A 15,775-nucleotide genomic window follows, 5' to 3' on the forward strand; every position below is an offset into this window, starting at 1 on the left:
ACGCCTGAAGTCCCAGCTACTTGGGAGGCGGAGGCAGGAAGAATTGCTTGAGCTGTGAGCTGTGATGCCACAGCACTCTACCCAGGGTGACAGCTTGAGGCTCTGTCTCAAATTTAAAAAAGTATACCTATTAATATATACATCAATAATGCTTTTAGACACAGGAAGCCAAGTCTCTCTCTAGATACTTTTACAGGGTGCTCCCCGCTTGGGGAGGGGGCAAAAGAATAACAATATTTTACAATTTTAATTAATACTGTTCAGAACGCCAAGATTTGTTTCTGTCATAAATTAGATGACTCAGGTTGTATGTAATTAATTAGTAAATTTTTAACTTATTTCTTCTGGCTTTTCTATACTCAAGGTTCATTCGTATTTCAATTATCCTTACCTTATTAAGCTAAGATGATAAACAAGGACATTTATGCTCTAATATTAATTTGACACAAAAATTTTCTTGTAGCAAAGCCACTGGATAGCTCAAAATTTTTGTTCATGATGCAAATATTCAATCACAGTCAGCCAAACAATTAAAGATTGTAAGACTACAAAAGCAACAGACCTAAATGAGTAATAGAAAACTTCAATTTTAGGAGAGAAAAGACAACAATGAAAGAAATTAGGTTGTCATAAAGTGAAACCTAAAGAATACAAAACCTTAACTACTACAAAGTCTTTGCTTTCTCATACAGACAATTAAAAGAAATTGCTCTGCTAGGATTTCCAGAAGGAATAAAATATATTTTGTCTCATAACAACACCTATAAAAAGAAAATTAACAAAAGATAAGGCAACAAGAAGTATATTATGCTAACTCTAATAATTCATTTAAGGACAGGCTTTGTACATCCCCTCAGACATGAACAAGTAAATGACAGATAACAAATCTTCTTCAACTGTATAATAAAAATGTCATGTTTTAGTAAGTTTGTCAATTATTTTCAACAATATATATTCATCAGTTCACACATACACACATAAATACATGTCCATAAATAATCATTTCATAAATACTTAAGTAATATTTCTAAAACTAAGCTTGCTGAAGCAGAGAGTCAGAGATTTAATGAATGGCTATGGCAGTTCCTGAAAAGAAAACAATAATAAAGTCTGCCACATTGCTTGACTCTTCCTTTCACAAAAGATTTCTCTATAGCATGTGATGCTGTTTGTTTGTTTTTTTTTTTACTTTTTTTTCACCATACACTGGTTTTATATACCATTTGACAAATTTTCATCACACTGGTTAACATAGCCTTCCTGGCATTTTCTTAGTTATTGTGTTAAGACATTTATATTCTACATTTAATAAGTTTCACGTGTACCCTTGTAAGATGTTTATTTATTTATTTATTTTTTGAGATAGAGTCTCACTTTGTCGCTCTCAGTAGAATGCTATGAAGTCACAGCTCACAGCAACCTCAAACTCTTGGGCTCAAGCAATGCTTTTGCCTCAGCCTCCCCAGTAGCTGGGATTACAGGAGCCTGGCACAATGTCTGGCTACTTTTAGAGATGGGATCTGGCTCTTTCTCAGGCTGGTCTGAGTTCAGGAAATCCACCCCACCTGAGCCTCCCAAAGTGCTAGGCTTCCCAGAGTGCAAGGATTACAGGTGTAGGCCTCAAGTGATGCTGTTTAATAGAATTTTACCTCAGGCAGAACTTCTTTCAAAATAAGAGTCAATTGTCGCCAATCTCTTCACTGCTTTGTCAAGTAAGTTTATGTAATATTCTGAATCCTCTGCTGTCATTTAAGCAATGCTCATTGCATGTTCATTAGAAATAGATTCTATGATGAACATTTCCTTGGCTCATCCATAAGAACCAACCACTAATGTGTTCAAATTTTATCATTAGATTGTAACAATTCAGTCACATCTTCAGGCTCCACTTTTAGTTCTCTTGCTGTTTCTACCACATCTGTAGTGACTTCTCTACTGAAATCTTGAACGCCTCTAAGTAATCCATGAGGGTTGGAATCAACTTCATCCAAACTCCCATTAACTTTGATATTTTGACTTCCTCCCCTGAATCACACAATTTCTTTTCTTTTCTTTCTTTTTTTTTTTTTTGAGACAGAGCCTCAAATTGTTGCCCTGGGTGGGTAGAATGCCATGGCATCACAGCTCACAGCAACCTCCTACTCCTGGGCTCAAGCGATTCTCTTTCCTCTGCCTCCCAAGTAGCTGGGACTATGAGCGCCTGCCACAATGCCCGGCTATTTTTTGGTTACAGCCGTCACTGTTGTTTGGCAGCCCCGGTTGGATTTGAACCCGCCAGCTCAGGTGTATGTGGCTGGCGCCTTAGCCGCTTGAGCACACACAATGTTTGTAATAGCATCTAGAATGATGAATCCTTTCCAGAAGGTTTTCAATTTATACTTTGCCCAGTTCCATCAGGGAAATCACTATCTATGGCAGTTTTAGCCTCATGAAATATATTTCTTAAATTATGGGACTCTTGAAAGTTGAAATTACTCCTCGCTTGGGCTTAAGTGATTCTCTTGCCTCAGCCTCCCAAATAGCTGAGACTACAAGTGCACCCCACAACACCCGGCTATTTTTTTGTTGTTGCAGTTGTCATTGTTGTTTAGCTGTCCCAAGGCAGGTTTGAACCCGCCAGCCTTGTTGTATGTGGCTGGTGCTGTAACCATTGTACTATGGGCCCTGAACCCCGTCTTAGCCTTGTAAGGAACTGGGACTACAGGCATGCACCACAATGCCTGGCTAATTAATTTTTGGAAAATTTTCATAGAGATAGGATATCGCTATGTTGCCTACAGTGTTTTCAAACTCGTGGCCTCAAGCAATCCTCCACTTCATTCTCCCAAAGAGACATAAGCCATTGTGCTCAGCCCTGTTTTACTTTCTTATCATTTGTTTTCACTGGAGTGGCTACTTGGGGCAAGAGGCCTGGTTTTCAGTCTGTCTCAACTTTTGAAATGCCTTCCTTGGGCGGCCTGTGGCTCAAAAGAGTAGGGTGCCAGCCCCATATACCAGAGGTGGTGGGTTCAAACCCAGCCCCGCCAACAAAAAAAAAAAAAAAAAAAAAAAATGAAATGCTTTCCTCACTAAGCTTAATTGTTTCTAGCTTTTTGGTGTTCTTTATTTTTATTTTTTTAAAGAAACAGGGTCTTGCTCTGTTGCCCAGACTGTGGTGTTGCTATCGTGCTCATTGTAGCCTTGAACTCCTGAGCTCAGAAAATCCTCTCACCTCAGCTTCCCAATTAGGTGGCAATATAGGTGCACACCCTATGCCTGGCAAATTTTTCTTATGTGTTAATTTAAAAAAGAATTTTTTTTGAGATAGTCTTGCTTAGTTGTCCAGGCTAGAGTGACATGGTTTCAGCATAGCTCATAACAACTTCGAACTCCTAGGCTCAAAATGATCCTCTTGCCTCCTGAGCAACTGGGACTGTAAATGGTTAACATAGTACCTGGCAAATTTTTCTATTTTTTGTAGAGATAGGGTCTCACTCTTGCTCTGGCTGGTCTCAAACTCCTGAGCTCAAACAGTACTCCCCCTCTGGCCTCCCAGAGCGCTTAGGATCATAGGAGCTACCACAAAGCAATCCTCCCACTTCAGCCTCCCAGGTCTAGTTTTTGATCTAAAGTGAGAGATGTATAACTCTTCTGTTCACTTGAACACTTATAGGCCATTGTAGAGTTGGCCGATTTCCATACTATTGTGTCTCAGGAAATAGGGTGACCTGAGAAATGAGAGAAAGACAGGGAATAGCCCATCAGTAAAGCAATCAGAACACATACAACAATGACCAATTAAGTTTAACTGTCCTATTAGGGTACAGTTCATGGTGCTATAAACAATTATAAGAGTAAAGTCAAAATGGCTGGGCATGGTGGCTTACACCTGTAATCCTACCACTCTGGGAGGCCAAGGTGGGTAGACTGCTTGAACTCACAGGTTCAAGACCAGTCTGAGGTAGAGCCAGACCCCGTCTCCACTAAAAATACAAAAATGTAGAGACAGAGTCTCACTTTATGGCCCTCGGTAGAGTGCCGTGGCCTCACACAGCTCACAGCAACCTCCAACTCCTGGGCTTAAGTGATTCTCCTGCCTCAGCCTCCCAAGCAGCTGGAACCACAGGCGCCCGCCACAACGCCCAGCCATTTTTTGGGTGCAGTTTGGCCAGGGCCAGGCTTGAACCCGCCACCCTTGGTATATGGGGCCGGCGCCTTAGTGACTTGAGCCACAGGTGCCGCCCAAAAATTTTTTTTTAAAAAACTGAGTTAAGAGGACTGCTTGGGCCCAAGAGTTGGAGGTGGTTGTGACCTATGATGTCGCCATGGCTCTCTACCCAGGGCAACAACTTCAGACTTTGTCTCAAAAAAACACACAAAAAAACCAAAAGTTAAAGATCATTAATCACTGATCACCATCACAGATATAATAATAATGAAAACATTTGGAACACTGAGAAAGTTACCAAAATGTAACACATATACACATAAGTGAGCACGTGCTATTGGAAAAACGGCACCTATCGACTTCCTCAATATAGAGCTACTACAAACTTTCTTTTCTTTTTTTTTTTTTGCATTTTTTGGCTGAGGCTGGGTTTGAACCCGCCACCTCCGGCATATGGGGCCGGTGCCCTACCACTTTGAACCACAGGCACCACCCACTACTACAAACTTTCAATTAGTAAAAGGACCATATCTGCAAAGCATAATAAAGTGAAATGTAATAAAAGAAGGTATACCTAGATAATAAAAGGAAATCAATTACATACAAAAATAGTGCCACAAAGAGAATAAACATTAGTCTATAACACCACTGTGGCCCATGCAAGATGATTCTTTGGAAACACCAGACTCAGGAGAGTATGTTCATCATTGAATGATGAGCAGCAGATTTTTTAAAATGCCATAAATAAAAGAAGAAAAGAGAAAGGAAAATCAAACAGAAAAACCACACAAAAGAAATGTTACCATAAATAAGATGAAAATTACAATAACATTTTATCATCACAAATATAACCTCAAAGAAACAATCACTTCTATAACACGGAAACATAAAGAGGAGGCATAGGTGTTCAGGGAAGCTATGGCCAAAAAAAGGAGGAAATAAAATAAAATGTGAACTGACAGGTCAGAGAAGAAAAAAATAAACAGATGAATAAACACAATGAAAAATGAAAGGCATGACTGGGCACGGTGACTCACGCCCATAATCCTTGCACTCTGGGAGGCCGAGGCAGGTGGATAGCTTGAGCTCACGGATTCAAGACTGGCCTGAGCAAAAAGCCAGAGCGCGTCTCTATGAAAAAATAGAAAAACAGAGGCAAGAGGATCGCTTGAGCCCAAGACTTGGAGGTTGTGGTGAGGTATGATGCCATGGCACTCTACCCAGGGCAATAGCTTGAGACTCTGTCTCAAAAAAATAAAAAAGAAAAGTGAAAGATTGGCTCGGCGCCTGTGGCTCAAGTGGCTAGGGCGCCAGCCACATACACCTGAGCTGGCGGGTTCAAATCCAGCCTGGGTCCGCCAAACAACAATGACGGCTGCAACCAAAAAATAGCCGGGCATTGTGGCAGGTGCTTGTAGTCCCAGTTACTTGAGAGGCGGAGGCAGGAGAATCGTTTGAGCTCAGGAGTTGAAGATTGCTGTGCTCTGTGATGCCATGGCACTCTACCCAGGACCACAGGTTGAGGCTCTGTCTCAAATAAAAGAAAAAAAAGTGAAATGCAAATGGAAGTGGAAAAGAGAATAGGTACTGCTAAAAACAGGAAAGTACACACTGGACAAAACTGAAAAGGAATCTGTCAAAGGGAACTTTAAAACCTCAAGTAAGTTGTAGAGAAAAATGAATTAACAGGCTCAGTGCCCACAGCAAAGTGCTTACGGTGCCAGCCACATACACTGGGAGTGACAGGTTGGAACCCAGCCCAGGCCAGCTAAACAACTGCAACAAAAAAATATCCGAGCATTCTGGTGGACGCCTGTATTCCCAGCTATTTGAGAGGCTGAGGCAAGGGAATCACCTAAGCAAAGATTTTGAGGTTACTGTGAGCTGTGACGCCACAGCACTCTACCGAAGGTAACAAAGTATGATTCTGTCTCAAAAAAATAAAAATAAAAAAAAGAATAACAAAAAGAGAGATAAAAAACAAATGATATAAGTAATAGGCAAAAAAAAAAAAAATCAATAAACATAAGCATATTGGCATTTTCTTTTTTTTTTTTCCTTTGAGACAGAATCTCTGTCTTCCTGGGGTTGAGTGCCCTGGCATCATCATAGCTCACAGCAAGCTCAAACTCTGGGCCCCAAGCCATGTTTATGCCTTAGCTTCCACAGTAGCTGGGACTACAGAGGCCTGCTAAAATGTCCAGCTAATTTTTCTATTTAAGTGCTAGGATTACAGGCATGAACCACTGTGTCCTACCATACTTGGTATTTTCAAAGTAGAAAACCAAAATAAAAGAATTTAAGGGCCAAATGCAACGGTTTACACCTGTAATTCTAGCACTCTGGGAGGCCAAGGCGAGAGGATCCTTTCAGCTCAGAAACTGGAGACCCTATCTTTACTAAAAATAGCAAAATGTAGCCTGGTACTGTGACTGGGCCTGTAGTCCCAGCTCCTCAGGAAGCTGAGGCAGGAGAATCAATTAACCAGGAGTTTGAAGATGCTGTGAGGTGTGACTCCATGGCACTCTACGCTGGGGCAACAGAGTGAGACTCTGTCTCAAAAAAGGAATTTAAAGGTTCGTGAGATGCCTCATACCTGTAATCTTAGCACTCTGAGAGTCTGAGGTAGGTGGATTGCCTAAACTCAGGATTTGGACCAGCCTGAGCAAGAACTAGAACCGGTCTCTATAAATAGCAGGATATTGTGGCTGGTGCCAGTAGTCTAGGCTACCCAGGGTGCTAAGGTAAGAGGATTGCTTGAGCCCAAAAGTTTGACACTGCAATTAGCAATGATGCTTATGGTACTCTACTGAGGGCGACAAAGTAAGACTCTGTCTCAAATTAAAAAAAAGAATTTAGGCTCAGCACCCGTGGCTCAAGCAGCTAAGGCGCCAGCCACATACACCTGAGCTGGCATCTGTAGTCCCAGCTACTTGGGAGGCAGAGGCAGGAGACTCGCTTGGGCCCAGGAGTTGGAAGTTGCTGTGCGCTGTGATGCCACGGCACTCTACTAGAGGCAACAGCTTGAGGCTCTGTCTAAAAAAAAAAAAAAAAAAAAAATTTAAAAACTGGTTTCAATATAATTCATAAAATAAAAGAAAAATTTAAACTAGAAATAATTAAAAGATGACAGCATATTCAGGGAAAAGTAACTCACATCTCATTTCTTTTTTTTGTTTGTTTGTTTGTTTTTGGCCAGGGGTAGGTTTGAACCCGCCACCTCTGGCATATGGGACCGTCACCCTACTCCTTGAGCCACAGGTGCCGCCCCATATCTCATTTCTTTAAACTACAATTCTGGGCTTGGCACCTGCAACTCAAGTGGCTAAGGTGCCAGCCACATACACCAGAGCCTGTGGGTTCCAATCCAGCTGGGGCCTGCCAAACAACAATGACAACTACAACCAAAAAATAGCTGGGTGCTGTGCTGGGCTACTTGGGAGGATTCGAACCTGCCAGCTTCGAACCTAGTCCCTGCTACTTGGGAGGCTGAGGCAAGAGAATCACTTAAGCCCAGCCCACACACTCTACCCAGGGCCACAGCTTAAGGTTCTGTCTCAAATAAAATAAAATAAAATAAAATTCTGTTACTGGATTGCAAAAATGTGTAGTGAGACAAAAAAATTGACCATATCTAAGGAGAAAAAAAAAAAAAAACAGACTAATCTACAAAACACAATGGAGCAATGCCTACCACATACCTAGAAAAGAAACCAGGTCTGACAAATTTCTTACCCAATAGATTTGCAATTCTAGTATAAGGTCAATGAGAAGACTTTTAAAATTGCAACAGAGAAAATATAAGCAATCTTCTCATTAGACAAGGAATTAATAACCAGAATATAAAAGAGACTTGTGCAACTTAGCGCAAAAAACACCAAAATCTGCTTTCAAAAATAGGCCAAAAGCCTAAATACATAATTCTCAAAAGAAGACACACAAATGGGCAAATAGACATATAAAAAAGTGCTCAATATCACTAATCAGAGAAATGCAAAAAAACCCACAATGAAATGACAGCTCACCCATATAAAATGGCTTTTATCAAAAAGACAGGGAATATGTGCTTTCTTAGGCAGCACATATACCAAAATTAGAACAATACAGAAAAGATTAGCATTGTCGTTGAGCAAGGATGACATGCAAATTCATGAAGCATTCCATATTCGTAAGCATTCCAAACTTGCATGAAGTTTGGAAGACCTTAGAGCTTAACAACATTGAGTGTTTGGATCCATGAATATGAAACATCTCTCCATTTATCTAGTTTTTCTTTGATTGCTTTCACCAGACTTTTGTGTTTTTGTCATATAGATCTTGTACATATTTTGTAAATTTATGCCTTTTTCATTTCTTTTTTTCCTAATATAAATGATATTGTATTTTTATTTATTTATTTATTTATTTATTTATTTATTTATTTATTTATTTTGTGGTTTTTCTTTTTGGCCAGGGCTGGGTTTGAACCCGCCACCTCCGGCATATGAAAAAAACAGACTCCGGCGCCCTACTCCTTGAGCCACAGGCGCTGCCCGATATTGTATTTTTAATTGCAAATGTCACTTATTAGTTGTTGAAATATAGGAAAATGGTTCAATTTTGTATATTAACCTTGTATCTGTGACAGTTTTGTTTCTTCCATCCTAAAAAAAAAAAAAAGAAAGAAAAGAAATATAATAAAGAAAGAAAGACAGGGAATAACATATTAACATATGCTGGTAAGAATGTGGAGAAATGGCTCGGCACCTGTGGTTCAAGTAGCTAAGGCGCCAGCCACATACACCTGAGCTGGCAGGTTTGAATCTAGCCCAGGCCCACCAAACAATGACAGCTCCAACCAGAAAAAAAAAAAATAGCAAGGCGTTGTGGCGGGTACCTACCACAAGTAGTCCCAGATACTTGGGAGGCAGAGGCAGGAGAATTGCTTGAGCCCAGGAGTTGGAGGTTGCTGTGAGCTGTGACTCACTCTACCCAGGGTGACAGCTTGAGGCTCTGTCTCCAAAAAAAAAAAACAGAATGTGGAGAAAATAGAACCCTTATATACTATTTGTGGGACATAAATTAGTATAGCCATACTAGAAAACCAATATATAGAGGTTCCATAAAAACTAAAAAAAAAAAACTACATATGATCTAGCAATTCTACTATTGGGTATACATGTATATTCAGAAGAAAGGAATTCAATAGATCAAAGAGATATGTGCACTGTCATGTTTACTGCAGTACTAGTCACAATACCCAAGATATAAAATCAACCTAAGCGCCCGTCAATGGATAAATGAATAAAGAAAATGTGGTATATATACATATATATATGTAATGGAATATTGTTCAGCCACGAAAAAAAATGGAATCCAGTCATTTGCAGCAACATGGATGGATGGCCAGAGAGAGACAAAGGGAGAGAGAGGAAATAAGGAATTGATAGGACAGTGGAAAGGAGCTTCTTTACAGTTAAATGCCAATTCAAAAGTCATCATTTTACAACCACTATGACAAAATTTGGTTTGAAAAGAAATCATTTATGGATGGTAAATCCAAAAGAGGAAATACTGAATAAGAAGCAGCCTATTTGTATGGCCTTAGTATGTCATGTTAGTTGTTTGTTACACAGCCAAAAAATGTAAGAAGAAAAAATAGTAACTATATAGTGGTGAAAGTCAACAAGCAACCAAGATTAACATTACTAGTCAGAACAACAGGACCTCAATCTTACTTATATATTAATGTAAAAATTACTGCATAGTTTAAATTGTATTTTGAGGAAAGATTAAATAAATTGAGGCATATTCTATGAATCAGCTCAGCTTATATTCTACAAAAAAAACAATGTCGGAAAAGGCTCAGAAACTTTTTCACATTAGAGGGGAAAAAAAGATGCCACTAAATACAATATGTGATCCTGGACTAAATCTTAAGGCTAAAGAATAAAATATGCTATCAGGGGCAGTATTGAGAATAATTGACAAAATATAGATACATTAAACTACTGCACAAAAGAGCCAGGTGCAGTGGCTCATATCCTAGCACTCTACACAGCCTAGGCAGAAGGATGGCTAAAGGACAGGACTTTGAGACCAGCCTGAGAAACACAGCAAGACCCTGTCTCTACAATAAATAGAAACACAACTGGGCCTGACAGCACATACCTATAGCCTCAGATACTAAGAGGCTGAGGAAACACTGACTAACCCAGGAGTTTGAGGTTACAGTGAGCTATGATGATAGCACTGCACTCTAGCCCAGGCAATAGACTGGCCTGTAAATACACAAGAGAATATCTTTATTTTTAAAGAGTACATACTAAGGACTGGGAGCAGTGGCTCACGCCTGAAATCCCAGCACTTGGGAGGCTAAGGCGGGTGGATTGCATGAGCTCACAGGTTCAAAATCAGCCTGAGCCGGAGTGAGACTTCATGTCTAAAAATAGCTGGCATTGTGACCAGTGCCGGTAGTCTTACCTACCCGGGAGGTTAAACCATGAGAAATGCTTAAGCCCAGGAGTTTGAGGTTGCTGTGAGCTATGACATCACAGCACTCTACCAAGGATAACAAAGTGAGACTCTGTCTCAAAAAAAAAAAAAAACCTACATACAATACTCTAGTATTACAGGTTAAAGGAGCATGACATATACAACCTACTCGGAAATGATTTATAAAAATATAAACACTAATGTATATACTTGTATATGAATGTGGAAATAAAGTACATGAGACAAAATGTTAAAAATTAGTGAATCTAGGTAACAGATACAGATAAACTTATTCTATATTTTTCTTGTAGTTTTTTTCTAAGTTTGAAATTATGTCAAAATAAAAAGTTAAGAAAGGCCGGGCCTGGTGGCTCAGGCCTGTAATCCTAGCACTCTTGGAGGCTGAGGTAGGTGGATTGCTGGAACTCACAGGTTGGAGACAGGTCTGAGCCATAATGAGACAGTCTCAGAAAATAGCCAGGCGTTGTGGCAGGCTCCTGTAGTACCAGCAAGTTGAGAGGCTGAGACAAGAGAATCACTCGAGCGTACCAGTTTGAGGGTGCTGTGAGCTATGACACCAAGGCACTCTACCAAGAGCAACAAAGTAATACTCTGTCTCAAAAAAAAAAAAAAACCAGTAAAGAAAAGAAAGCATGGGAGGCAGAGGAAATGGCTGACTGGAACCAGCTTTCCACAGAGGCTCCTGTCCAGAAGGAGAATTAAAAGACAGAAGTTTAGGAAGTAAGCTGAAGGCTTGGAGCTGAGCCAAGACAGAAGACTGAAGAACGCACATCAACCCCACGGAGACGAGCTGCAACCCCAAGGATACAAACAAAAGGTACAAAATCCATCGCCAATGGATGTGGAGAAAAGGGAACACTTCTACACTGCTGGTAGGAATGCAAATTAATTCATTCCTTGTGGAAACATGTTTGGAGAACACTTAGAGATCTAAAAATAGATCTGTCATTCAATCCTATAATTCCTCTACTAGGCATATACCCAGAAGACCAAAAATCACATCATAATAAAGATATTTGTACCAGAATGTTTATTGCAGCCCAATTCGTAATTGCTAAGTCATGGAAAAAGTTCAAGCGCCCATCGATCCACAAATGGATTAATCAATTATGGTATATGTACAACATGGAATATTATGCAGCCTTAAAGAAAGATGGAGACTTTACCTCTTTCATGTTTACATGGATGGAGCTGGAACATATTCTTCTTAGTAAAGTATCTCAAGAATGGAAGAAAAAGTATCCAATGTACTCAGCCCTACTATGAAACTAATTTATGGCCTTCACATGAAAGCTATAACCCAGTTATAACCTAAGAATAGGGGGAAGGGGGAAACGGAGGGAAGGGAAGAGGTGGGCAGAGGGAGGGTGATTGGTGGGATTACACCTGCAGTGCATCTTACAAGGGTGTATGTGAAACTTAGTAAATGTAGAATGTAAATGTCTTAACACAATAACTAAGAAAATGCCAGGAAGGCTATGTTAACCAGTGTGATGAAAATGTGTCAAACGGTCTGTAAAACCAGTGTAGGGTGCCTCATGATCGCATTAATGTACACAGCTCTGATTAAAAAAAAAAAAATCCATCACCAAGCAGACGTGAGTCTCCTCCCCATTAGAACACTGGCAGTATACTTTCTACAAATAAGCGAGCAGAGTTCAAACGTCCTCCCATTTTATCCCACAGGAGAGAACATCTAAAAACCGTATCTCCTTCCCCTACTAGGGTGCCATGGCACTCTCCTGCCAGGCATAAAACTGTACAAAACTGTATATATTCTCCACCTACAATTCTGCACTCACCTCCACTCTCACCTCGAGGTCTGGAAACCTGCATGCGATCCAGATTCTCAGGCATTTTCTTGAGAGGTGTGGACAGGGCATGGGCTGTTGCAGGTCTGTGCTGATTCTGCAGCACAGGGATAAGGAGAAAACGGTGGACTGAAGGAAAAGTACAGGAAAGGGAGAGACGGTGCCTTCCTGGCACAGAGCAGCAGTGGCAACAACGGGAACAAGAGGGCTCACACCACTGGGGATATTTTGGAAGGACACTCCCTGTCTCTCTGGGCAACCAGAAAAAGCCGGGCATCTTCTCTGGTGGCAGACACTGGCAGAATAGATCTGGGATGGTAAGGCAGACCCCGAGAGAAAAGGGTATGCCAGAGGTGGTATGGGCCTGGGCAGAGAGCAGCAGGATGGAGAATTGAAGATGCATGCACAGAGAGGGCATACTTCTAGGGCGTGGCTGCACCAGGACTGCATTACTTGAACCTAAGAAACATCCAGCCTTCAGGGGATCAAAGCTGAGACAAAGGCAGGTGGGAAACCAAAAGCTGAGTGTAAACTCTAACCACACCCACCCCAACACAGACCGCAGGGGAAACAGAAACACCAGCTCTGGGCAGTGGCACAGAAAGGAACTGAGTCACAGTTTATGTGAATGCAAACAGCGCCTGGTCCACAGGAAAATATAGCGAGGACAAAATCACAAATTCCGTGCAAATGTAAGTGTCAGCAACATCAATCAGGGGTGGGGTAGGAACTGAGTGAACTGCCCCAGCTTCCATTAACCACCCAAGGTTGTCAGGCCTCCCCTGCTGGATGGTGGCAGAGTGCAGAGGCCTGGCTGAGGTGACATAAAATCTCTCTGTGACTCAGGCAGGCTCAAACCCCTGGAGCATCTGCTAACTGGAGGGAACTGGGTCACAGCCCCACAGGGTTACCAGTGACTGTGTGTCACAAAGGTGCAAGGTGGGGAAGGAGGAATCAAACTTCCCAGACTAATTCATTTGTTGGGGGTTGGGGGATCCTTCTGATTTCACGGTGCAGCAGACAAGTCATACTTGATCTGCCAGCAGACCCATGCTATCTAGTTGCCAGAGACCTTTTGAAATCCCTCACTTGAGACCGGGTGCTGACTGGGAGAACTGATTTGCATCTCTCACACTGGACCAATCACCCGAGGACTATCCAAAGTGGTAACGTGGGTGTGTGGTTGTGAGATGGTTTAATTTTCCTTTTCCCGTTGTTGTCCATGGGGGGTGGGGTGACTTAATTGCTGGTATTTCTCCATAGCTGAAACTTCAATGCAGAGTAACTAATTCACTACAGTAGGACAGAGAAGAGCTAAAAATAAGACAGAGCCACTTAGCCCACCACACCAAGTAAGGCCCCAGTGTCTGAGGCCATAGCACTGCACAGGTCCTTTTCAAAGATCTAGGGAAAAAGGTACAGCTACCAGCCCCAGTTTTTGGGTAAAGGGCTGGTTAATGAACACTCCAGGAGCCTCCAAATCCAACTTCACTTTATCTGCTCATCTAGCCAAACGGTGTAAAATAACCATGGGGCGAAATCAGCAGAAAAACTCCAGTAACATGAATAACCACAGTAGATCAACCCCCCCAAGGAACGATATGGCAGATGTAACTGAAGATCCCATTCATAAACAGATGGCCGAGATGTCAGAAATCGAATTCAGAAGTTGGATTGCAAATAAGATTAATAGAATGGAGGAAAAGTTGGAATTAGAAATTCGAGGAGCAATTCAAAAGTTGTCTCAAGATTTCAACGAATTGAAAGACAAAACCACCAAAGATTTTGACACATTGAAGCAAGAATTTGCAGCCCTCTACTGAAAAATACAGTAGAATCCCTCAGTAACAGAGTGGAGCAAGCAGAAGAAAGGATTTCTGACATTGAGACAAAGCTTTTGAACGATCCCAACTCTCAAGGAGGAAGAGAAATGGAGAGCAAAAACAGATCATTCTCTCAGAGAGCTCTGGGATAATTCGACAAAGGCTAATATCCGCCTCACTGGAATCCCTGAAAGCAATGAAGTGGCTTCGCAAGGCACAAAGGCTCTTCTCCATGAAATTATGAAAGAAAATTTTCCAGACATGCCAAAAGATTCTGAAATTCATATAGCAGACAGTTACAGAACCCCAGCACGACTCAACCCAAATAAGACATCACCCATGCACATCATAATTAACTTCACTAAAGTTAATATGAAGGAGAAAATTCTGAAAGCAGCCAGATGTAAGAAAACCATAACCTATAAGGGGGAGAATATTAGAATGACTGCAGATCTCTCTGCTGAAACCTTTCAGCTAGAAGAGGGTAGTCATCGACTTTTAATCTCCTAAAACAAAATAACTTTCAACCGAGGACCCTGTATCCATGAGTTTCATTTATGATGGAGAAATTAAATACTTTAATGACATTCACATGTTGAAGAAATTTGCCATAACTAAACCAGCTCTCTAAGATATTCTCATACCTATCCTTCACAATGACCAGCGCAATCCTCCACCACAAAAGTAAACTCACTCAGAAACTTTTAATCAAATTCCAACTTCCACAGTGGTGAACGGATTAAGAATGTCCACTGGACTTTCAAAAAACTTGATACCCAAAATTTTACCACGCTTATCAATATTCTCAATTAATGTGAATGGCTTAAATTGTCCTCTAAAGAGGCAAAGGTTGGCTGACTGATACAAAAACTCAGGACAGATATCTGCTGCATACGAGAATCTCATATCACCTTATAAGATAAATGTGGACTCAGGGTGAACAGATGGTCATCTATATTTCAGGCAAATGAAAATCAGAAAAAATCAGGTGTTGCAATTTTATTTGCAGATACAATAGGCTTTTTTTTTTTTTTAATTTTTGTAGAGACAGAGTCTCACTTTATTGCCCTTGATAGAGTGCCATGGCATCACAGCTCACAGCAACCTCCAGCTCTTTAGCGTAGGTGATTCTCTTGACTCAGCCTTTTGAGTAGCTGGGACTACAGGCGCCCATCACAATGCCTAGCTATTTTTTTGTTGCACTTTGGCCAGGGTTAGGTTTGAACCTGCCACCCTCAGTATATGGGGCTGGTGCCCTACTCACTGATTCACAGGTGCCGCCCAGTACAATAGGCTTTAAACCAACAAAAGTAAAGAAAGATAAGGATGGCCACTTCATCTTTGTCAAGAGTAATACTCAATATAATGATATTTCAATTATTAATATTTATGCACCAAACAAGAATGTGCATCAATTTATAAGAGAGATTCCAACAGACATGAGAAACTTGATTTCCTCCAGCTCCATAATAGTTAGAGATTTTAACACTCCTTTCTCT

General features: G+C 41.0%; 1 protein-coding gene and 1 non-coding gene across 4 annotated transcripts in view; one reads left to right on the forward strand and one right to left on the reverse strand.

Moving 5' to 3' along the window:
* Window positions 1-15,775, reverse strand: part of ZRANB3 (zinc finger RANBP2-type containing 3) — a 368,725-nt gene that overhangs the window by 314,344 nt on the left and 38,606 nt on the right. The window lies entirely within an intron of this gene.
* LOC128590997 (U6 spliceosomal RNA) lies at window positions 8,211-8,317 on the forward strand. The gene has a single exon (XR_008381452.1). It is a non-coding gene; the product is annotated as a U6 spliceosomal RNA (small nuclear RNA).

Source organism: Nycticebus coucang, chromosome 7, assembly GCF_027406575.1.
Source record: "Nycticebus coucang isolate mNycCou1 chromosome 7, mNycCou1.pri, whole genome shotgun sequence".
In the NCBI taxonomy this organism is placed as follows: Eukaryota; Metazoa; Chordata; class Mammalia; order Primates; family Lorisidae; genus Nycticebus; species Nycticebus coucang.